Here is a 25125-nt window from a genome sequence, read left to right as displayed (position 1 = left end):
AAATGGCTCTTCCATTCCTTACCAGGCCATAGGCCGTGGACTTTTAGGGTTATTCCCACGAAGATAGCTGCTACCATTCTGATGCTGCAAAGATATTCCTCCACACTGTGTGACTGTCAGCTCTAAGGCCCTGGACTGATGGGCTCCTCACCTTAAATGTTTCCCCTGGACACATCTGTCGTGTCCTTGCTCCTGACTTACACTCCAACTACCTAACTCCAGGAAGCTCTCCTAACTACCCTCTCTTATCCCCTCCTAATTAACCTAATCCTATTGGTCTAACTAATCCTTATTCTATTCTATAATACTGTGCTACCCCTACTGGACTAAAGGGGGTTTTACACATAGCGATATTGCTAGCGATATCGCTATGTGTGATACTTACCTCCGACCGGCTCCCCCGCTGTCCATCGCTGATCGCGCGAGAATGTCCGGCTCCATTTCTCGTCGGGCGCTTCCTGCTGGGCTTCCTGCTGGCGCCGACATTTCAAAGGCGTCAGTTCTTCTTCTGTCTTGTTTATTGTCCAGTTTTTGTATCGTTATGTTACCACAGGAAAAAAATGAACTATGTAAAAGCTGTGTCTTCATTGCCAGCTAAATGTTTCTCGATTTGAAGACCTTGCCCATTGACTTCATTGTTGATTTGTTTATAACTATTCTCATATTGACTTCCGATGTCATCGCCGCATCCTGAGTGATCAAACTGCAGCGACCCCAGAGCCAGGACCCGGACCCCCTCCTTTGGCACACTTTCCAAAACACAAACCCCAACCAAATAATGACGGTCGGTCACAGCTTTATTATCTTTTAATAACAACCATTAAAAAGGCACTCATATTTGATTAAGATGTGCTTGTCGCCCAATGCCCTGTACCCAATTCACGGGCAAGTCAGACAACGAGCCATAGTCCTGTGTCCTTTCTTTCTTTTACCGCTGTGACTTGAATTCTAGGAAAAAAACAAAACAATTAGAAAAAATATTACAAACTCTTCTCAATAAGGGAGAGAGGGTGGGACAAGCGCCTCCAGAACCCGCTTCAAGCCAGGAGGAAGAGGAAGTAATAGGCATCATACCATAGCATATATAGGAGCTGTAAAGGAGGAGGGAGGGGTGAATTGAAACCCCTGCCCCTGATTGGCTTACTATCCCTCACCCCATCTCTACTCCTCCCACCATGGGCAGCGGAACCAAAGTGTGCCTCAGACAAGCTTGGCGGAAAGGGGGTGAGAGAGGGGAGGGCGCAGCAGTCAGAGGCACTCTCCTTAGGCAGTGCGGTGCCTGCCATTGATCCGAGTATGCTGAAGTCTTTTATAACTTCCAGTTCTTCACCGTCATCTCAAACGAGTCCTGGTCAAATGTGGCAGTAAAATGCTACACAATGTTCACTTAATTCAGTGCAGATTGAATGATGCTTTTTGTCTGAGCTCCATACATTAGTTATCTTATGCCAATGAAATCAGTGGGCCTTATGTCTACTAAAAAGGTGCAGCTTGAAGCTCCTGGTCCCCAATATGATTTTCACCTGATCATGCGAGAAGTATTTTGAGCTTTTTTTTTCTGGAGAGGTTTTGAAAAATGCCTGGTGGGAAAAAAAATGTGCATGCTGCTTCTTTAGGATTTGTGACTTCAATTTCAGGAGGATTCTGTCTGTAAAACAACAGCAAAACCACCAGTGAAGCAGCGTTGGTTTTCCTTGAAGCGGCTTCACTAAGAAAACCTTGGCAGGTGTCTTAAAGCCCTTGGGCTAAGTTCACTTAGTTTTTTGAAGAGTTCGAAAACTTTGAGTTTTCCCTACAGAAACTTCTTTAAGGAAACTCTTCTGCTTTGGAGAAGTTTTTTTTCCATTTCCTGAATTGTTTTCTGAAATAGTTTTGAAGTGTTTTGGAAGACTTTTTTCTTTGGAGATGTCTCCTTTATGATCTTCTTCAAACAAGCAACTTGCACTTTCTTTTTCTTAGCAGGTATTTTGAAAAACCTTTCAGGGGAAGAAAAAAATCTCAAATCCCCTCTTAATCAGCAAAACAGATTTCTTATAGAAGTGAATTGGAACAGTTTTCCAAAAGTTTTTGAAGCAGCTTTTACTGAAAATTTTGGAAAGGCTCTCACCCAATAAACTTTTTATGAACTTACATTTTGGGTATGTGCATACAGTGTTTTTTAATTCTAAAACCACAAATTTTAAAGCAGAAATGTATTCAGGAACGCTCCTGTTTTGGTTCAATTTTGGAGGAGTTTTTCTTTACGTGAAGTTTTTGGAGAGTTTCCGTTCAAATCTCCGGAAGATAAAAAAAAAAAAAACCTCCTTATGAACATTGTGTCAGGGTCATTCAACCTGGGGGATTACACAGGGTGCTTTAGTCACATCTTGCTAATGGCCTTGGGGAGAGTATATTTTTATTTCTTTATCCGCTGTTTTTCCTTCAGACTGTTTTGCTAATCAGTTGACATATTTAATGTACCTTAAATAAATAAGCCATGAAAGGTAAATAAAATAAAGTACTTTTCTTGATGTCATTCACATATTTGCATTGATATAATTCCAAGAAACTCTGGCCTAATTTCATCAGCGCTCGTTAAGTGTTCCAGCTGCGCTCATAGAAGAAAAGCTCACTTCATATAAATTCTGGAGGCTCGTAATGGGGAACACCATCACTGCCGCAGTGACTTCTTCACAAAGCAAATTGTTCTTTAGTAATTGCTGGGAGGTAATTGAAGGTTAATTAACTTTTTTATTTGCTTCTCTGGAACACAAGTATCAAGAGGAAAGACAGGACGCCAAAACAAATACATCATACAGCAATGATGTGGACAATAGAAAGCTTTATGTAAATGCAAAAACCGCAGAAGGCAAATTCTACATTCTACTTTGGGCTCACTCATTGTTTCCTTGATGGAGGTAAGCGGATCAGGAAAAATTCTAATTTGCCTGATCGTGCAGATTTTCCTGGGAAATTTGATTTGCAGATAAGTTATTCTTCATTAGCGCAGTCTCACACGCCCAGATAATTCCGGTATCGGAAAAAACGGTACCAGAGCTATCCGTGTACGTGTGTCCGTGCGGATATGTGGTACATCCATGTGGCACATGTGTGGCAACCGTGGGCTGCACGTGTGATGCATCAGGACCACACGGAGGGCCGCCGGGGAAGAAGCGCTACAGTAAGCGTTGTTCCCCTGTGGCTGATGCTGAACGCAGCTTTCATTCTTCTCTCCTGCTCTGCCGGCAACAGCAAGCAGGAGAGAAAAAATGAATGAAAACTCGACGTGGGGTCCCCCTCTGTTTGTGAACCAACCTGGCAAAACTCACAGCTGGGGGCTGATATTCTCAGGCAGGTAAGGGGCCATTGATCTTAGCCCCCCACAGTCTAAAAACAGCAACCCGCAGCTGCCCAGAAAGGTGCATCTATTAGATGCGCCTATTCTGGAGCTTTGTCGGGTTCTTCCCACTTGCCCTGTAGTGATGGCAAGTGGGGTATAAGGGGTTAATGTCACCTTTCTATTGTAAGGTGACATTAATCCCGGATTAGTAATGGAGAGGTGTCAATAAAACACCTATCCATTACTAATCCTAGAGTTATTCAAGGGTTAAATAAGCACACACACAATGAGAATAAAGTAATTTAATGAAAGAATACACTACACAGTTGTAAAATCTTTATTATACTCCTAATTCCATATCGATGCCATCGTTCTCCTGTAAAAAATGATTAAATAATAAATCAACAATATTCATACCTGTCCGGCGCTCAGTCATGTCCCACGACGTAAATCCATCTCGGGGGGTTAATCAGTTTACAGCCAGAGCGCTTCTAATGCGACCACTCCAACTGTAAACTACTGGGGAATAAAGGAGAAGCAGCACGCATGGGCTCAGTGACATCACCGCTAGTTACTGAGCATGCACCGGCTGCTTCCATTCATTCCCCAGTAGTTTACAGCCAGAGCGGTCACATTAGCAGCGCTCCAGCTGTAAACTGATTAACCCCCCAAGATGGATTTACAACGTGGGACGTGACAGATCGCCGGACAGGTATGGATATTGTTGGTTTATTATTTTATAATTTTTTTTACAGGAGAACGATGGCATTGATATGGAATTAGGAGAACAGCTTTAAACACTATGTATGTTGTATTCTTTAATTAAAATACTTTGTTCTTATTGTGTGTGTGTGTGTGTGTGTGTGTTTATTTAACCCTTAAATAACTCTAGGATTAGTAATGGAGAGGTGTCTTATTGACACCTCTCCATTACTAATCCGGGCTTAATGTCACCTTACACTAGAAAGCGGGGAATAGTGGCTTACAGTAGCTCTTCTTGCCCAGCCGCCGTCCGTGAACACGGAGGACAGTGTGAACTGTGCCGTGTTCAGCACGTTTTGCGGACCGTGCACTCCCACATACACTGACATGTTTCTGTGTTTTGCACACGGGCCGTGTGTCTGTGAAAACACTCTGACATGTGCAGAGAACCATTCATGTTAATGTGTCTATGTATGTCAGTGTCTCTGGTACATGAGGAAACTGTCTCTACAAGTGTGACGGCTTGTTGAGTGTCCCATATTAGGGTCAGGTTCACACAACCGTATAAAAAAATATGTTCAGCGTTTCATCTAGAAAACTGGGATATTTTTTTCTCACTTGTCATCTGTATGCGTTTCATATACAATCCATTTTCTTTTTTGCACACAGACTTGAATATCCACGTCTCATCGAATTTACGGAAGAAACTAGTACATGCTACAATTTTTTTCACATGCAAATTTTTCGAATGCATCATTGAATAACATTGGTCTGTGTGCTGTCCATTTTTTTCACAGGCAGGACTCGGACTGAAAATATTGTAATGTGGTGCAGTGCGGTAGCTGTGGTCGAGGTACTTCTCTCTTGTGCCCTGGCATGTTAAACCTTCCTTCTGATTAGGGTGCCAGTATGACCTTATCTTCTCTAGTGCTGATGCTCTGGAACTCCTGCTCCAGTCAATCTATTCATCTCCTGTACTCAGTCATGTCTAGGTCCGTTACCTAGCGAGTTGTAAACTCTAGGTCTTTCTGCTAGGCATCATCTCTCAGGACCTGTCACTGAAAGATCACTCTGTCACTGAGTCACTTCTGCTCCGGATCTTGCTATCTGTTCCTTTCAGTCTCCTGTCAGTTTAGAGACATCCCAAAATGCGGCACTTCTCACACTGGACCTTAGGTCCTTTCTCTATGCACTGCAGGGCCTATCTTACTCACTAGCTGGAAGCTGTCTCTCCTTTCTCTTTAACTTAGCACCTCCCACTCTGGGCTAGTCCCAAACATTAACTCTAACTGTCCTAATAACTTATTGTTGCTGGGCAGAATGCAACTTCATCACCAAGAATAATGATCACTACACAGACAAATAACTTTTCACATTACATAATATAACATTACACATATTCTTCAAGGGATAATGTGGACAGTTTGTCCATCTCCTTACAATATGGCCATGTGAATGTGTGGCACCCCAAGAGTCTGGTTGCCACAGTGGCATTGCCTCCCTCACAGGGAGTAATGTCATGCCTGGAAGCAAGAAGGGGTCCCCTTACTAGGTGTCAGTAGGAGAGAAGTCGAGCAGAACCTGGGGGATATCGGAGTCCATGGTTGCACGGGTACTGAAGTCCTGGCAGCTAAATCTGGAGGACAGGGGACTGCAGGTCTCCTGGCACGATATAATACCTGACGGCACAGCAACATACCAGAGCCTGGAGCTGAAACAAAGAAGTGGCACCTGTGATAGGCTCGAGCTGCCTGCCATGCGGGCAACAGTTAGTTTTTAAAACAGAGAGAGACAGTTAGCAGCAGGAGGATGAGCTGTTAGGCAGCAAGGAAAAAGGGAGGACAGCGCAGAAGGAAAGGCTCCGTAACCTACCTGGCCAGGTATATCCAAAATTGCTTCCAGGCTGCCCGGCTCTCCATCACGATCTGCTACCAGTGCCCCAGTCTGTACAATCAACTATCAAGTAAAGGAAAGGAAAACTACAGTCCTTGTGTCCTCCAGTGATCTCTTGCGCCCTGTGTCCTACACCACAAGGTACACAAAGCCTGTCATAAACAGAAACTGTAGCACTGAGGCCCCGCTCCACCTGTGGGGAGCAGAAGCATCCCAGCTGTGTCATCATCAGCCCCAGCGGTCTCCTTTAGCAGCATCAGCCATCTGTTGCCAAACACCACAGGTGGCGTCACGTTAAATCCCATATATATTCCCCATTTTACGGCACAGCCAGGGCCACGGAGTCGGGTCATAGCCCCGTGACTTCCCCAAAGAACTGTCCGACCTGGTTCCGAGTACCTCAAGGCCCTGGTTGGCATGTCAAATGGGCCTTTATCTTCACTGCCGACCCCAGAGTATAATAAAAGTAAGATTTAAAAAAATCAAAAAAGCTACTTATACTGACCTCCCACTCACCTCTTTGGCCCCTCGACTCTTCACTGCCACCATTCTGGTCCTCTTCACAACTTCTTATCACTGCTGCATTCGCTGAATCCCGGGCCTTGGGTTGGGACTTCTAACTCTGATGAGGCTTTGAAAGGTTCTGCGTAATCATGAGTAAGGTCATGACATCAAGATATGTGCCCTGATCTTCTGCGCGCACACACAGAACTGTTCAAATCTTAAAGTCCCGGCCCAATGTGAAGAGGCCCAGAGATCCAATATGAGCAGTGATAAGAAATGAAATGACAAGTACAAGATGGGTGACAGTGGGGAGCGGAGGGACTGGAGAGTGAGTGTATTTTATTTTTCAACCTTTTAACGGCCACCATTTTGATGAATTTGTGCGGAAGCAAATTCAAAAAATGCAGAATTTTGGAATATGTGGGTTTTTGCAAATTGTAAGTAGAATTCAGTTCCACTCAAACATATGTGCTTATCCCTATTCTGCTACCATTGCATCAAAGCTAAAATCCCACAATGAATATTTGTTGTGTTTGTTTTTTGTGTATTTATGTGCACAAAAAACGCAGCGCGTTAACGTTTCATCAAAGTGGATGTTTATGCAAAGCTCATGCCTACTTTTCTGGGTTTTTTTAATGCAATAGGTCAACCCTTCTTGCAGTATATACATGTTTTATTTGCAGATTTTCCCTATAGACTTGAATGAGATGCAGAGAATCCACAAAAAGCTGCATTTGCAGTTTTAGTGTGTTTCGACAATGCAAGCGTGGTAGAAAGACATAATTCGCCAATGACTTTATCAATAATGTTTTATCAAAACTAAGTAACAGAGAATCTCCAAAACTAAGTACGGTAGTTATACTTAAAACATAGCATACCAAAAAAAAATTAAAAAATGATAAAAATTACACACAAAAAACAACATAAAAAAGTAGTGTAAATTGGCTAATTAGTGCAGAAAATACTCATCATGGAAACTTGGAGCTCGATTCATTAAGGTGTTTACTCCAGAATTCCAGCATTAAACACCTTAACAAGTTGTAATATTTTTGCCCAACTCAGAAGTTGAGCAAAAGTATTGTGACATTTAGAATTTACACAGAAGTCTGACAACTATGCCAACATGGCCGTAGCATGGGCTGGATGAGGCCACCAAATTCATAAAATGTAGTGTCACTTTAGTAGTGTATGACCCCTGAAATGTGTTCTGGTCTCTGACTATATGACTACATTTTGGGTGAAGGCACATGCCAATTAACATTAATTCATTAAGTGGTTTGTGTCTGTTAATGAATTTGGCACATTGTACTCAAGGGAGCCCCTTCATTAAGACTGGCATAACTTAATGGTAGCTTATAGTCTAAATAAAATGGTGTCATGCTGGGTGAAGGATATGTAAGTGCTCAACAATGGGAAGAGGGAGCCCAAATACTAGTGAAGTGTGGAGTGGAGACATATAGGCAGATCTAAAATCACCCTGTCTGCCCTAAATGTCCCTATATAGGTTCTGCACCTATACTGGTTAAGGAGAAGACGGGATTAGCGTGAATTAGTCCCCACTACAACTAAAGACAGAAAGGGTAGATAAAAAAGGCAACACTCAACTTGAAAACCACAGAGATGTCACACCAGTAATCCTTCAATAGTCTTCAGAAAAGGTACAAACCAGCGTCGGACTGGCCCACCGGGGAACCGGAGGATTCTCCGGTGGGCCCTGGCATCTGGTGGGCCCTGGCACCTGCAGGCATACAGGGCCAGCAGTTGCCTAGGGCCCCCGCTGCTCCAGGGGCCCCCAGCCAGTGGTGTGTCGCACACCATGCAGCTGCTATGGGGGCCCCTGGGGTGTCAGGAGGCAGGAGCCCCTGTCCCCCCTGCTAAAGAGAAATGAATATTCACTGCGAAGCAGTGAATCTCATTTCAGGTCTCCACCCCCAGAGGCCCCGCCCCCAGCCCAGTAAGCCGCTCTGCATCAGGGCCGGCGCCGCCCTCAGTCCTCTCTGCTCCTGACTCACAGCCAGTGCGCGATGACGTCACTACATCACGCACCCGCTGTGTGTCTGGCAGAGGGGGCAGCTCCTGACACTGAAGCCGGGATCAGCGTGGGAGCGAGGAGGAGAGGTGAGTATCGTGTTTTGGTTTTTTTTTTATATCTCTCGCTCTCTCTATCTATCTATCTCTATTTCTCTATATATCTCTCTCTCTATCTCTCTTATATCTATCTTTCTATCTCTATCTATCTATCTCTATCTATTATCTATATCTATCTATTTCTATATCTATCTCTATCTATTTCTATATCTATCTCTATCTATTATCTATATCTATCTATATCTTTATATCTATCTTTCTATCTCTACATCTATCTCTATATCTATCTATCTCTATATCTATCTATATATATATATCTCTATATCTATCTATTATGTCTATCTATCTATCTCTATATCTATTATCTCTATATTTATTATCTATCTAGCTACCATCTATATCTATCTATCTTTATCTATATATATATATCTCTCTATCTAATATCTATATCTATCTATCTCTATACCTATCTATCTATTTATCTATCCGTTATCTATCTCTATATCTTTTCTCTGTATCTATCTATCTCTATATCTATATCTCTCGCTATCTATCGCTCTATCTCTATATCTATATCTATCTCTATATCTATCTTTATATCTATATATCTATCTCTAACTATCTCTATATCTATCTCTATTTCTCTCTATATCTATCTCTATAGCTATCTATCTATATATCTCTATCTATCTCTATATCTATCTCTCTGTATATCTATCTATCGCTCTCTCTCTTTATCTGTCTTTCTATCTCTATATCTCTATATCTATATATCTATCTATCTTTATCTATTTATCTCTATATCTTTTCTCTGTATCTATCTCTCTCTATATCTATATCTATCTATCTCTATATCTATTATCTCTATATCTATATCTATTTCTCTCTATATCTCTCTCTATATCTATTTATCTCTATCTCTATATCTATCTCTCTGTATATCTATCTATCTTTCTATCTCTATATCTATCTCTATATCTATCTATCTTTCTCTATCGCTCTATCTCTATATCTATCTTTCTATCTCTACATCTATCTCTATATCTATCTTTCTATCTATATCTATCTATATCTATATCTATCTATTATGTCTATCTATCTAGCTATCTCTATTATCTATATCTACCTATCTCTATATATTTCTATCTTACTCTATCTCTATATTTATTATCTATCTTTATCTATCTATCTCTATCTATTATCTATATCTATCTCTCTATCTATTTATCGATCTCTGTATCTATCTATCTCTATATCTATCTATCTATCTCTATATCTATCTATCTATCTCTATATCTGTTCTCTATATCCATATCTATCTTTCTATCTAACACTATATCTCTATATCTCATTATCTATCAATCTCTATCTCTCGCTCTTTATCTATCTATCTATTGATCTATCCATCTATCTCTATATCTATCTCTATATCTATCTATTATCTCTATTATCTATATCTATCTATCCATCTATCTATCTCTATCTATCTCTATATCTATCTTTCTAACTATATCTATCTATCTCTATACATATCTCTATATCTAGCTATTATCTCTATATCTATCTCTATATCTATCTGTCTCTATATCTATCTCTATATCTATCTATCTCTATATCTATTATCTCTATATCTATCTATCTCTATATCTATTTTTATTTATAGCCATCTATCTATATATATTTATCTCTATATCTATCTATATATGTCTATATTATTATTATTATTATTATTATTATATCTGTATATCTCTATCTATTATCTATCTCTATCTATATATCTATCTATCCCTATATCTTTCTATCTATAGCCATCTATCTCTATATCTATCTATCTATCCATTATCTATTTTCTATCTATCTCTATATCTATCTACCTATCGATCTATCTATCTATATTTCTTTCTATATCTATCTTTATATCTATCTCTATCTATCTCTATCTATCTCTATGAATCTTTCTATCTATATCTATCCATTATCTACTTTCTATCTCTATATCTATCTATTTCTACATCTATCTTTCTATCTATATCTATCTAACTCTATATCTATATATCTATATAGCATTATACCCTATGAGGAGGCAGCATTATTCCCTATGAGGGGGGCATTATTATACCCTATGAGGGGGCAGTATTATACCCTATGAGGAGGCAGCATTATACCCTATGAGGAGGGCAGCATTATACCCTATGAGGGGGTGCATTATTCCCTATGAGGGGGGCAGTATTATACCCTATGAGGGGGGCAGTATTATACCCTATGAGGGGGCAGTATTATACCCTATGAGGAGGCAGCATTATACCCTATGAGGGGGTGCATTATTCCCTATGAGGGGGGCAGTATTATACCCTATGAGGGGGCAGCATTATACCCTATGAGGGGGCAGCATTATACCCTATGAGGGGGTGCATTATTCCCTATGAGGGGGTGCATTATTCCCTATGAGGGGGGCAGTATTATACCCTATGAGGGGGGCAGTATTATACCCTATGAGGGGGTGCATTATACCCTATGAGGGGGTGCATTATTCCCTATGAGGGGGGCAGTATTATACCCTATGAGGGGGGCAGTATTATACCCTATGAGGGGGGCAGTATTATACCCTATGAGGGGGGCAGCATTATTCCCTATGAGGGGGTGCATTATACCCTATGAGGGGGTGCATTATTCCCTATGAGGGGGGCAGTATTATACCCTATGAGGGGGGCAGTATTATACCCTATGAGGGGGGCAGTATTATTCCCTATGAGGGGGTGCATTATTCCCTATGAGGGGGGCAGTATTATACCCTATGAGGGGGGCAGTATTATACCCTATGAGGGGGGCAGTATTATACCCTATGAGGGGGGCAGTATTATACCCTATGAGGGGGTGCATTATACCCTATGAGGGGGTGCATTATTCCCTATGAGGGGGGCAGTATTATATTCTATGAGATGGCTGCCTTATATTCTATGAGATGGCTGCATTATACTATGTGAGGGGGCTGCTTTATATTCTATGAGGGGGCTACCCCAACTCCTGCTACATAATTAAGACATGTACAACCTTATACCCGGATATTAGCGTGTTTTACCGCATAATTGGTGGTCTGGTATTTAACTCTATGCAGCTACATAGTGGGCCCCAAGAATGATTTTCTCTGGTGGGCCCAAGGTGTTCCAGTCCGACGCTGGTACAAACTGACTGTAAGTACTTCCAACTAGACAGAGACAAGTAAGAACTAACACCAGCAACATGTTGCAGACACGGAATGAATATAAACCCTCAGCAAAGGTGTCTACTTAGCAGGAGAATGTGGAGGTAACTGTTGGGTCCTAAAGGGAGAAGGATATCGCTCCACAATAGAGAAACAAAAATCAAGAAGGTGCTTGAGCTAATCGCAAAGACCTTCTACAAACGGATCCAGGATGAGTGTATGTCACCCCTGACACACCCGTGACAATTGGCCTTTAAGAGCAAGTGCAAGCATAGCCTTTTTGCTTTACCCTTGCTTGTTTCTGTTGTAAAACACAGTGTTTTACAATAATGGAGCATAAGATTCGCTTTTCCTTGCATTTTTTACCTGAGGTCTACTTACAAAAGAAAAGGAAAAGAAAAAAAAAAAAATCTGTATTCAATGAATATAGATTTTACCCAGAAATTGAGAATTTTGAAAATGAAGAATCAATCCTGGAGAGGAAAGAAGCAGATTTCCCAGATAAAATATATTATAACGTTTCTTATTTTCATATGTACTTTTGGTTTATGAAATAAAAATTATGATTGTGGTTACGCTTTAAATAACATGCAGCATTCTTTTTCTTGCAGTTTTTATTTATTTCTTAAACCAGTTCATAGCAGAGCTGACTGGGTTTACTAGTATTCAGCAGATCCTGCTCTCTCCCTACGCTCAGCGATCAGAGGATTGTTCAGTCTGGAGAAGGAAGTGCCATCAGCGCTTTCTATTACTGTATACACAACGCTTCGTCAGCATTGTCTATACCAGACATGGCGAACATTTTGGAGACAGAGTGCCCAAACTGCAATCCAAAACCCACTTATTTTTCGCAAAGTGCCCTGAATATTGAGGTTTTAGATTAGAAAGACAACTTGTATATTAGTGCGCTATAGAGTCAATATCAAAGAGCTTGTAAGCGCTGCACTCCAAGCCTAAGATACCAGCCACCAATTATAGTTAAAAGCTTGCAGAAAGTTGCAGGGCAACCTTGATATTTGTAAAAAAAAAAATGTCTACAATTGAGGAAGTTTTTCCTTGTCAAATAAAACAATTATCTTTTGGAATTATAGAGGAATAATATAATATGCTATGTAACAGCAGTTAAAAGCATATGGCCCAATGGCCTAATTTACATATGTATTAATAAAGAATAAAAACCTTGAATAAAGCCTAATAATAAAGTATTATGCAAACAAAAGTCCTCCCACAGTATAATACTCCCACACTGATGACCCTACTGTACCCCCCTCCCTCAGTTCCCCCAACAAAGATTAGTAACTCCATCAAGCTACGATTCTCCAACTGTAATCCCCACACAGCCCTCCATACAGTATAACGGGCACATAAAGTCCTCCATACAGTACAATGGCTCCACATAGATCTTCATAAAGTATAATTGCTCCACATAGTCCTCCATACAGTGTAATGGCACCCACATAGTCCTGCATAAAGTGTAATAGGCCCCACTTAGTACTCCATGCAGTATAACAGCCCACACGATGCTTCATTCTATAAAATGGCTCCCCATAGTGCACCATACTGTATTATGGCCTCACATCGTGCTCCATACTTTATAATGGCCCCATAGTGTTTCATACTGCATAATGTGCTAACATAATGCTCCATACAGTTCCACCTCCTTTGGGCCTGCTCCTAACACTCCCTGTATAGGGGTGGCCTCACCTGGTCCGCTCGCCCTTGGGGGCTCTGGAGCCACGACCCAGAGGGTCCACTCTCGGGTTTTTCTCTAACAAATTCTAACATAAGGAAACCACCGGTGTAATTACAGACATGAAAAGTCCAAAATGAAAAGGTCCGTTAAAAAATCATACTTTATTGACATAAATATCTTTTCATCAACATTTGTCCTGCTCTTTGCGCACCGCTCGTTTGGCGGTGACTGGGATCCAACGGCTCCCGGTTCCATGGCCGCTGGAACGCACCGCCATCACCATATTGATGGCGCTGGTCTCCTTCGTGCAAATTACCGGGGACGGAGGGTCTATGATACGGTCATGCGCAGGGTGAGTGGTGCGCTATTTAGATCCGGACAACTGTTTTACTCATAGCTGTGCACAGCATGCAATTTTCAGAGCGACATGCTATTGGTCATCTACTCACAGCTGTGCACAGCATGCAATTTTCAGAATGACACGCTATTGGTCACCTGCCTTTATATAAACCAGGTAACTCCCCATACTCACACATGCCCCCTGAGGAAGAGCTGACGAAACGTACGTCGGGGTTACAAGGACGCTATCGGCACTGCAGCACTTTATGTATTTTCAGAACACTATTGCACTTTTGAACGGATTTATCGAGGTAATATGTATTATAGTTGGCTACAAGCACCTATTTATGTTAAGCAGATGCATGGGAGATTTATATAGGAGAATTTGCATCTTCTGCCTGCATTTACGCTCTGTCTGAATATGTAGCTTGATCATTACATGCAATTTGCCTTGGTATATTATTCAGTAACATTGGTGTTTTTCAATATGTTTTCTCAATTTTTATGCATTATTTAGTGCCTATACTTCCTTTTTTTAGTTAGGCACTGTGTTTGTTAATTTTTTGGAATAATTGGTTCTTTTTATAAAAAAGATATTTATGTCAATAAAGTATGATTTTTTAACGGACCTTTTCATTTTGGTTCTTTGGCAGTGTATTGGACTTTTCTATTAATACTCAAACTCTAACATAAGCCAGGTATGCATTGTCCCCTAATCCCTATTCTTGAATGCATGGTTCCTCATGCCCATCCTTGTCGGCATGGCTCCTTATCCCCATCTTTGTATGCTTGGCTTCTTATCCCCATCCAAGTCTGCAAGGCTCCTTATTCTCATCCTTGTATACATGGCTCCTTATCACCATCTTTGTATGCATGGCTCCTCATCTCTGTCCTGGCATGCATGGCTCCTCATCCTTGTCCTGGTATTCATAGCTCTTCATCCCTATCCTTGTATGCATGGTTCCTCATCCCTATCCTGGTATGCTCGCTCATCATCCCTTTACTTGTATGCATGGCTCCTTATTCCCATCGTTGTATGTATGAGGATCGCCCGCTAGGGCAGTGGGGTTACTCCAATACCGGGCCAGTATTTAAAGGGGTTGTCACAACAGCTGTGACCCGGTCCATGGCCCTGGGCATCCAATTAAAAGGGATATTTACAGGGAAATAAAGTTTGTAAAGTTTGTAATAAAGTGTTTGTGATGCCACCTGTGGTATTTGGTCAGGGGACCGCCACTGCTATGCAGAACCTCTTGGATGATGACAGGGCAGCAGAGATGGTTTAGCTCTCCACAGGTAGAGCTGTACCCCAGTGCAGTTTGAATGTAGATGTAAAAGGTGATGCTGTTGGATGTGGTGCAGGGCAGGTGACGCAGGAATAATTAGAGGACACAGCTGGGTGCAGTTCCAAAGGTTTACTCACTGTTCTGGCACGCACAGATGCCCGCTTGGCGCTGCTTCCTCCAGATGAGGGGTCCAGTCAACTCCCAGGTAGATCAGGATACACCTTTCCAGGACTCCCTTCCGTATATGCCTCTCCTGGCCGTCTCACTGTGCTGGCTTTCCACCTCTTCTGCCCAACACTTCACAGTCAGTGTCCCAGGCCAGCAGCCGCGGACCTTGTTGGGTGATGTCCTGCTCTCTTATGGCTGCCTTTCCGGCGAAGATGTCTTGTGGCTGGAACACCTACAGGTGCCCCTGCCTCCGGCTTGCTAGTTGAGTATGGTGATTTCGCCACTAGGTTAGAGGGTTGGTACCCACATGCAACCTGGTCCCTCCACTTGATGATGATCAGAGTGGATACGGGCCTCACGGGTGGACTTCTCACTACCCATGCCCCAAGGACCCCTACTACTTCTGGGAGCTTCCTTCAATCTCGTTTCCTTCCTGCAGCCCCTTCTGACAGGGAGCTGTTTCACAACACTCTCTCCACTTCCCCTCCACCCACTGAGCTTAGCTGTTCTGCTCTCTAAGCTCCTCCCCCTTTCCTACCATCTCCACCCACCTCCCAACACCCTTTACTACCCAGGCAGGGATGAGACCATCCTCCTGTAGGGTACGTCCAGGGTGCCCTGCTGCTATAGTGTGTATTGGGTGCAGGTGTTAGAGTCCTGGTTGATGCTCCCTCCTTACCTGAGAGTGGGGTACCACACCTCTGGGTGAGGTGCAGTACCTCTGTGGTGACTGAACCCTCAGGGGCGCCACACATGGCTCCTTATCACCATCCTTTTATGCATGGTTACTCATCCCTGTCCTGGTATGCATGGTTCCTCATACCCGTCCTTGTATTCATGGCTCTTCATCCCTATCCTTGTATGCATGACTCCTCATCCCTGTCCTGGTATGCATGGCTCCTCATTCCTATCCTTGTATGCATGGCTCCTTATCCCCATCCTGGTCTGAATGACTCCTCATCCCTATCCTTGTATGCATGGTTCCACATCCCTATCCTAGTTTGCTAGCTCCTCATCCCTATCCTTGTATGCTCCTTATCCCCATCCTTGTATGCATGGCTCCTTATCCCCATCCTTGTCTGCATGGCTCCTTATCCCCATCCTTGTCTGCATGGCTCCTTATCCTCATCCTGGTAAGCATGGCTCCTCATCCCTATCCTTGTCTGCATGGCTACTTATCCCCATCCTTGTCTGCATGGCTCCTCTTCCCTGTCCTGGTATGCTTGACTCCTCTTCCCTATCCTTGTGTGCATGGTTCCTCATCCCTATCCTAGTATGCTGGCTCCTCATCCCTATCCTTGTATGCATGGCTCCTTATTTGATAGCCCGGCAGCTGCTGGAAGCCGGCAGGCTGCAGCTGACACTGTGCGCACTATAAGAGAAATGAATACTCACTGCCAGTTTAGTGAATATTCATTTCTCTTTAGCAGCGGGTAAAGGAGTTAGCCGCAGCAGCCGGCTTCAGACTCCTGTGACCCACTGCTCCCCCTTTCCTGCCGTCTTGTAGTCCTGAGGAGATGGCGTGCGTGCCCACCGGGAGGACTCTGCATTCCTTCTCTGGCACGCGTGCCATATATTCGCCACCACTGGTCTATACAGTGATCAAGAAAGCAGGGGCATTAAAAAAACCTGCCTCCAGAAGTGTTTTTTTCCTTCAGTATGTACAGGTATTCATTAGGTAACTAAGGGGCAGATCAGTGAGGAATCAGTGACCTGTCAGCAGTCTTCAGTATGAATACCTAATCAGTGCACCACATGAATACCCTCCCACAGGCCGCCCTGGAGCGCGAGTATATCAATAACTCAAAGCTGAAAATAAAGATTACACAACATCCACAAGACAGATTTCATCACCAGGTATCATTATAATAAGTATAACGGTGCCGACCTGACACTGTCTGTAGGTTACTGTGCACAATCTTGCTGACAGGTTCCCCTTTAAATAATTAAGCTATAAGGCACACCTTAAAAAAACTAAAACAGTCAAAGTTTTAACAAAGCTTGTGAGAATAGTGGTGTTTTCAAAACACATTGCAATTTTCATGCAGACCAATTTGATATGAGCAAAACATAATTTGATATTTTCTGTTGACAGCAATGCGCTATCTCCAGCCAGCAAATCACAATCTACAGGTTTTTCCCTTTTTTTCCATCTAGCAGAAAAGGAAACTTTGATCAGTGTTGACAAAACAGAAAAAAGTAATGCAATAAAAAGTTCACAATTTTAAAACCACATAACCTATAATTATTATTTCTTAGAAAGATACCATTATTAGTTAATATTTTTTAGTTGACTTATAAATGTATCTAATGCTTAAACCCCTTAGTGACAGAGCAGAGGCGTAGCTAGAGGTTCAGCTCAGGGGAGGCGAAACATGAGCGGGCCCCTAACAGGAAGACATATCATTGGAGGCAACCTGCGCATCAGCACATGGGCGCAAGAGGTCAGGGGGCCCATAGCTACCTCCAAAAAAGGTGCAATTTTGCATTTTTAGGAGCTCTTGGGCTGCAAAGGGCCCATATATTGTTCTTGCACAGGGGCCTTTTCTGTCTGTGTCCGCCTGTGGCCCCTAACCAGGTAATCATGATTATAGCTATGGTGGTATAGGGGACCCTCAGGAGATGACCACCCTGTTATTGAAAATAAATCTCCATACAAAGACTAGCACTGATATTACCGCCTTATGGTGACATATAATGGCAGGGTTGGTCTGGCCTGGCGGGGTAGCGGGAAAATGGCTGGTGGGCCCCGATTAGAGAAAAAATAGGTCGCTGGGGCCCTTTAAAAATGCGGCCCCTTGAAAAGCGTGGGCCCTATAAAGTGTTGCAGTGTTGCATGCACATACCATAGCTCTCTGACGCGGCGACCCAGGCTTTGATTGGCTGCCAGGCTGCAGCTGGCCTGACGCGATGGCTGTTCTTTGCACACAGGGGGAGGAGTCAGGGGTCACATGATCAGGGGCCTCGATGTATGCAGGTCTCTGCTGTGCTGTGCTGGTTGTCATGGTGCTGGATGAGGGTAAATTTATGTGTGGGGTCAGGAGGGGTTTACAGTGTGGATGTAGCAGAGCCGTGTGTGTACAAGGTGTACAGAGCAGAGCCGTGTGTGTACGAAGTGTATGGAGTGTAGCTGTGTGTGTATGAGGTGAGCGGAGCAATGTGAGTACGATGTGTTCGGAGCGGAGCCGCATGTGTATGAGGTGGACAGAGAGGAGCCACGTGTTTACGAGGTGTACGGAGAGGAGCCGTGTGTGTATGAAGTGTACGGAGCGGAGCCGCATGTGTATGCGGTGGACAGAAAGGAGCCGCGTGTTTACGGAGCGGAGACGCATGTGTACGAGGTGTATGGAGCGGATCCGCGTGTTTACGAGGTGTGCGGAGCTGCGTGTGTACGAGGTGTACGGAGAGGAGCCGTGTGTATACGAAGTGTACGGAGCGGAGCCGCATGTGTATGAGGTGTACAGAGCGGAGCCACGCATGTACGAGGTGTACGGAGCGGAGCCGCTTGTGTACGAGTTGTACGAAGTGAAGCCACGTGTGTACGAGGTGTATGGAGCGGATCCGCGTGTTTACGAGGTGTGCGGAGCTGCGTGTGTACGAGGTGTACGGAGAGGAGCCGTGTGTGTACGAAGTGTACGGAGCGGAGCCGCATGTGTATGAGGTGTACAGAGCGGAGCCACGCATGTACGAGGTGTACGGAGCGGAGCCGCTTGTGTACGAGTTGTACGAAGTGAAGCCACGTGTGTACGAGGTGTATGGAGCGGATCCGCGTGTTTACGAGGTGTGCGGAGCTGCGTGTGTACGAGGTGTACGGAGAGGAGCCGTGTGTGTACGAAGTGTACGGAGCGGAGCTGCATGTGTATGAGGTGTACAGAGCGGAGCCACGCATGTACGAGGTGTACGGAGCGGAGCCGCTTGTGTACGAGTTGTACGAAGTGAAGCCACGTGTGTACGAGGTGTATGGAGCGGATCCGCGTGTTTACGAGGTGTGCGGAGCTGCGTGTGTACGAGGTGTACGGAGAGGAGCCGTGTGTGTACGAAGTGTACGGAGCGGAGCCCCATGTGTATGAGGTGTACAGAGCGGAGCCACGCATGTACGAGGTGTACGGAGCGGAGCCGCTTGTGTACGAGTTGTACGAAGTGAAGCCACGTGTGTACGAGGTGTATGGAGCGGAGCCGCTCGTGTACGAGGTGTACGGAGTGGAGCTGCGCGTATACAAGGTGTACAGAGCGGAGCTGCGTGTGTACGAGGTGTACGGAGCAGAGCCACTTGTGTACGAGGTGTATGGAGTGGAGATGTGCATGTACGACGTGAGTGGAGCCACTCGTGTACGAGGTGTGCAGAGCGGAGCTGCGCGTGTACAAGGTGTGCGGAGCGCAGCCTCGCATGTACAAGGTATACAGTGGAAATGTTTGTGTATTTTGGCATGGGTGGCCCCATTTGAAAGTTCGCACCGGGGCCCATAACGTTGTAGTTACGCCACTGCATGTGGGGCTGTGCTGTATACCATGGTGCTGTGCTGTATACCATGTGAGGCTGTGTTGTATACCAATGAGAGGCTGTGCTGTATACCATGTGGTGCTGTGCTGTATACCAATGGGGGGCTGTGCTGTATACCATGGGCCTGTGCTGTATACCATATGGGGCTGTGCTGTATTCCATGGTGCTGTGCTGTATACCATGGGCCTATGCTGTATACTATGTGGGGCTGTGCTGTATACCAATGGGGGCTGTGCTGTATACCAATGGGGGCTGTTCTGTATACCAATGGGGAGCTGTTCTGTATACCATGTGGTACTGTGCTGTATGCCATGTTGGGCTGTGCTATATACCATGGTGCTGTGCCAAATACTTTGTGGGGCTGTGCTGTATACCATGGGCCTGTGCTGTATATCATGTGAGGCTGTGCTGTATACCATGTGGTGCTGTGCTGCATACCATTTGGTGCTGTGCTGTATACCATGTGAGGCTGTGCTGTATGCCATGTGATGCTGTGCTATATACCATGTGGGGCTGTGCTGTATACCATGGTGCTGTGCTGTATACCATGTGGGGCTATGCTATATACCATTTGGGGCTGTGTTATATACCATGTGGTGCTGTGTTATATACCATGGGGGTACATTATACATTATATTCTATGGGGGAGGCTGTGCTATATAATATGGGGGGCTACATTATATTCTATGGGGAGGTGGGCTGTACTATATTCTATTCGGGGCCACATTATATTCTATGGGGGGGCTGTATTATCTTTATTATATTATATGGGGGTGATCGCATCATACTCTATGAAGAGGATACATTATACTATATGAGGAGGCTACATTGTATTCTATGGGGGGCTGCATTATATTCTGTGGGGGGCGAGATTATATTTTATGGGGGCTTCATTATACTTTATGAGGGGGCTACATTATATTCTATTGTGGCTGCATTATACTATATGAGGAGGGCTACATTGTATTCTATGCAGGGGCTACATTATACTATATAAGGGGCTGCCATATATTCTATGGAGGGGCTGCATTATAGTATATGAGGAGGGCTGCATTATAGTCTATGGGGGGTTACATTATATTCTGTGGGGTGGCTACATTATGCTCTAAGGGGTTGCTGCATTATACTATAACAGGGGGGCTGCATTATGGTCTAAGGGGTGGCTGCATTATACTATAAGAGAGGGCTGCATTATACTCTGTGGGGTGGCTGCATTATACTGTATTGAGGACTATGGGGAATACATTATATGAAGAACTATGGGGTGCATTATAGTATGGGAAATGAATTGTACTACATGGATGACTGGCAGTGTATTATACTATATGGAGCACTATAATGAGTGTATTATAATATATGGAGGACTGAGCAGTGTATTTTAATATATGGAGGAGTGTATTATATTATATGGAGGACTGAGTGTATTTTAATATATGGAGGGCTATGAGGAGTGTATTATACTATATGGAGGACTGAGGGGTGTATTATACTATATGGAGGACTATGGGGCACATTATATTATATGGAGGACTATGGGTTGTAAACTGTAGATGTGCTGCTGATAACATGATACTGTATGGTGATCTGTTAGTGATCCATTAGTGATTGTTCTGTCCCCATCATTGTTTCTCAGACCGTGTCAAGAGGCCGGGAAACAAGTGTTGAACGACTTCAATATTGTCGATCAATATATAGGAGGCTGAGAGTGCGGTCTGTACAATATATAGGAGGCTGAGAGTGCGGTCTGTACGATATATAGGAGGCTGAGAGCGTTCTCTTTTGCACACTGTACAGCTTGCTAAAAGGCACACGTTTTAGTGGGAGAGGCCAAAAAATGAACACGTAATAAAACCGTTTATGGTAGCCATAGGGTGGGCCCCTAGAGTCAGTTACCCTGGTGGGCCCTAGGCACCCCAGTCGACCCTGTATAGTGGTAGATACCAGTCCTGCAGAACATATAAGAGATTACAGTACAGTTATAGATGGAGACTTAGGCCTCTTTCACACATCAGTTTTTTGCCTTCAGGCGCGATCTGGCTTTTTTTGGAAAAAACGGATCCGGCAAAATGCAATGCCGGATCCGTTTTTTCCCCATTGACTTGCATTAGCGCCGGATCGCGCCGGATGGCATTGCGTTTCATCCGTTTTTTGCCGGATCCGGCAACTTGTCTCATTCCGGCGTCTTGAAAAAACGTCTACTGTAACGTTTTTTGTCTCCGGCGAAAAAGCCGGAAGCGCCGGATCCGGCGCTTCCAGCTTTTTGCTACAATGAAAGTCTATGGGCGCCGGAATGCGCCGGATCCAGAAAAAGACGGATCCAGCAACCGGATCCGGTTTTTTTAAGTCTGCGCATGCTCAGATCCAATTGGCCAGCCGCCAGGAACAGAGACGGATCCAGCAAAAAAACGGATCCGTTTCTACAGTTCTCCAAAATTTATGCCGGATCCGTTTTTTCTAAAAAAAGCCGGATCCTGCCTGACGGCAAAAAACTGATGTGTGAAAGTAGCCTTACAGATAACATTCTTTCAGGTGGAATCATTCACTTTTCCCGTCTTTTCCATCTGGCCCAGACCGACATGTCGACTTCTCCAGCCAGGACTCATTTGCAGAGATTACAAAAAAGACACATCTGACTTCTCACATTTCCAGCATCGTTAACATGTAGAATCATAGTCCTCGTGTCCAACTCCTTGCTCAATGCAGGATTCACTAAATCATCCCAGACAGATGTCTGTCCAGCCTCTGTTTGAAGACCTCTATTGAAGGAGAACTCACCACCTATCATGGCAGCCTGTTCCACTCATTGATCACCCTCACTGTCAAAAAGTTTTTTCTATTATCTAATCTGTATCTTCTCCCTTTCAGTTTTATCCCATTGCTTCTTGTGTTTCCATGTGTAAATGTATTCTCAACCTGCACAAACTCCTCATCCTGCTGATACCCCAATACTGAGCCGCTGCTGCCATATGATTCCCTATTACTGCACCTGCTGTGTGCTACAAAAACAGAGCTCCTCCTAGTGCCCCACATAGTAATGCCACCACTGTGCCCCCTACATCGTAATAATTCCTCCTTTGTGATCCCTAGATGGTAAAATTGCCTCCAAGAAAATATTAATTTCCTGTGAATGTGCCCTCCACATTTTGTCCCTAGAAAGTAATAATACTCCATGTGCAACTTTGATGGTCACAATACTAAGTGCCCCTATAACAATAATGTTTAAGTGCCCACTTATCATTTAATTATGTCCTTTACGTTCCCCATGTACAACTCCCTTATATACAGTATAGTGGGCCCACAGCTCCCCTCTACACCATATGATGATCCCACAGTTCCCTCATACACAATATGATGATCCCACAGCTCCCCTATACACCATATGATGATCCCACAGCTCCCCTACACACTGTGCCTGCGCCTTTATGCTAAGGCCGGGGTCAAACTTGCGAGAAACTCGCACGAGTCTCGCACCTCAATACCTGGCACTGCCGCCAGCACTTGCAGCCGCACACGCTGGTCTGAGTGATGTTGATGCGCGAGTTTTTCACATCACACTCGCAAGTGTGACACCGGCCTTATACTTATCCTGGTTATACTAATACTTAGATATTAACTCATTATTAATGTATTAATTCTATTAACCTGTATGGTCATGCTTGTCATACTAATACTTATAAAAGACCCAGCTCGCAAGTATAAAAAGCCCCCTACCTCCCTACCTCCAGCCCCCCAAGACAGCAACTGTTACATGTGATGGGAGTGCATATAATTTCATATCAAAACAATATAATAATCAGCCCCCCAGTGCCCTGTCCCCCCCTCCCCCACAATACCCCCATCCTCTCACATTCACCCTCCAGCACCCTGTCTCCTCTCCCCCATAATACCTCCATCCTCTCACATTCACTCCCAGTGCCCTAGCCCCCACAATACCCCATCCTCTTACATTAACCCCCCAGTGCCCTTGCCCCCACAATACCCCCATCTTCTTACATTAACCCCCCAGTGCCCTAGCCCTCACAATACCCCATCCTCTCACATTAACCCCCCAGTGCCCTAGCCCCCACAACACCCCATCCTCTCACATTAACCCCCAGTGCTCTGTCTCCCACTTCAGCCCCCACAATACCCCCATCCTCTCACATTCAGCCCCAGTGCCATCTCCTCTCCCCCACAATTCCCCCATCCTCTCACATTCAGCCCACAGTGATCATGACATGCCCAAACTAAATTAATCTAATCAATTCCATCCCCACTTACTGATGAAGTTTGCAGGCACAGTGAGGCAGGACCAGGAAGTGTCCAGTTTAATGCGAGGAGGGCACTAGGACCCAGCATGCCTAAGCCAATCAGAGCCTGCACATAGAGAAAGTAACTGTGGCTGCTGCAGGCCAGGAAGGAGCTTCTGGAGTGAGAAAGCATTACACACTGAAGGGACTTAAGCCCCCGTTACACACTGCGATATCGCTAGCAATATCGCTGTAAAGTCACCGATTTTGTGACGTTGCAGCGATATTGCTAGCGATATCGCTGCATATGATACTTACCTCCGACCGGCTCCCCCGCTGGTTATCGCTGATCGCGCGAGAAGCTCCTGGACCATTCCTCGTCGGTCACTTCCTGCGGCACTTCCTGTGGAGAGACGAGCGACGCGTGGAGCCAGGCGGGAGGACGCAGGATCGCCTCGTCTGACAGGTAAGTAGCGATCCCCGTCCCCAGCGATGTCGCTGGTGAGATCTGCCTGTGTGGCAGCTCACTAGCGACCACCTAGCGATGCACCAGCGATCCTGACCGCGTCATATTGCTAGTCGGGATCGCTGGTGCATCGCTAGGTGTAACGGTAACATTAGACTCTGGCTCTGCAACCAGCCGCTGTGCAGTCTGTCAGACGGGGAGCTGGCATTGTGCTGGTCTCTTCCTGGACCTTAGACACAGCCTCATGACAAGAGCGGCCGTGTCTCCCGAAGGGCCCCTTCATGTGACAGGGACGGGGCAATGGCCCCCTCTGCCTCCCAGTAGCTACTCTACTGTGACAGAGCCAATGTGGGACTTAATGACTGGGCCAAATTTTACAATTATGACCACTGTCACTTTATGAGGTTATAGCTCTGGAACGCTTCAATGTATCACACTGATTCTGAGACTATTTTTTCATGACACATTGTGCTTCATGATAGTGGTAACATTGATTTGATATGACTTACGTTTATTTATAAAAAAAACAGAAATTTGACAAAAATTTTGCAATTTTCAAACTTTTAATTTTTGTGTTCTTAAATCAGAGAGTCATATCGCAGAAAATAGTTAATAAATAACATTTCCAACATTTCTACTTTACATCAGCACAGTTTTGGAAACATTATTTTTTTTAGTTAGGACGTTATAAGGGTTAAAAGTTGGCCAGCGATTTCTCATTTTTCCAACAAAATT

General features: G+C 44.3%; 1 long non-coding RNA gene across 1 annotated transcript; it reads right to left on the bottom strand.

The window, feature by feature from the left end:
- Nucleotides 1-788: 788 nt before the first annotated feature.
- Nucleotides 789-18175, bottom strand: LOC141082686 (uncharacterized). Its single transcript, XR_012230548.1, has 4 exons — nucleotides 18041-18175; nucleotides 5894-5977; nucleotides 5571-5732; nucleotides 789-948 (listed from the first exon to the last, which is right to left on the bottom strand). It is a non-coding gene; the product is annotated as an uncharacterized lncRNA (long non-coding RNA).
- Nucleotides 18176-25125: the final 6950 nt, after the last annotated feature.

The sequence above is a fragment of the Dendrobates tinctorius genome, unplaced genomic scaffold (genome assembly GCF_039654945.1).
Source record: "Dendrobates tinctorius isolate UK_male_01 unplaced genomic scaffold, ASM3965494v1 ptg000019l, whole genome shotgun sequence".
Lineage (NCBI taxonomy): Eukaryota > Metazoa > Chordata > Amphibia > Anura > Dendrobatidae > Dendrobates > Dendrobates tinctorius.
The sequence above is the reverse complement of the archived record's forward strand: the minus strand, read 5'-3'. Positions and strand labels throughout refer to the sequence as shown.